Below are 1,022 nucleotides of genomic sequence, written 5' to 3' on the forward strand. Positions count from 1 at the left end.
CCCCCCCGGCCCCCCCCCCCCCCCCCCCCCCCCCCAGGGATGTGTGTGATTTCTTTATTTTCATTGCTCCTTCCCAAGTATTCAGTGGACCCCTCATTGTTGCCTACAAATGATTTTTTAAAATGTTTTTATACCTCACTCTCTTCCAAAAACAACATAAGGTAGTTCACAATAATGCATAAAGTACCACAAGAGGATATCAGTTAGCAAAAGATGAGGGGAAATATAAGTAAAATCCAGGAAAGTGTCACAAAATGGAGCTAGAAATGATATTAAAACCAATAACTCCTGGAATTTTAACTCTAAGTTTTCTTAACACTGTAAGGGATTAAATCTACAAATATAAAGCCACTAATGAAAGTCCCAGTGTTTATAGCACCTAAAAACCAACGTCTGTTTTCTATCTGGGACAAAAGGTCTTTTGCTCATGCACACAGCAGCCTCCGTGACATGGAAGGTAGCCCACGTTCAAAGGACTTGCAAGCTTTCTTGCCACCTCAGACCACCACAGCAATAACCAAGGCTGTCGTTCTAATCCCCTCCCTTGGATCCCCTCAGTTGTGTTATGAAAATAAATAGACTTAGTCCTATCTATTTATTGCCAAAGACTCCACCTTTGACAAACAGTAGCTGAAGTCCTTTGTCATCCGAATAGAATTAGGCTGACATGAATGGCTTCGCTGCTATTCAAACTAATGCACACGCTTTCACCTCCCTCCCTCCCCACACCCTCTTCTCCATTTATTTTCATGGTGATAATTTCCAGTGCTTTTCTCTTTGATTTTCTTACAGTGAAATTAACAAAGAGAAGAGCAGAGAGGTTTTCAAGGGAAATTGTAAGCTCGACAGACTATGGCCGTTTAAATTATTTTAATTAAGTCCTAAATGCTTTAAGAGACCATAGTAAACGAACAATGACAAAGAAACAAGAGAAGGGCCTCTGCTTTACTGTCAGCAAAATAAAATAGAGCAATGCTATTCTTTCCAGACAAATTTTCCTTTATTTCTCATGCCGTGCTCAT

This window comes from Galeopterus variegatus, unplaced genomic scaffold (genome assembly GCF_000696425.1).
Source record: "Galeopterus variegatus unplaced genomic scaffold, G_variegatus-3.0.2 Scaffold537, whole genome shotgun sequence".
NCBI lineage: Eukaryota > Metazoa > Chordata > Mammalia > Dermoptera > Cynocephalidae > Galeopterus > Galeopterus variegatus.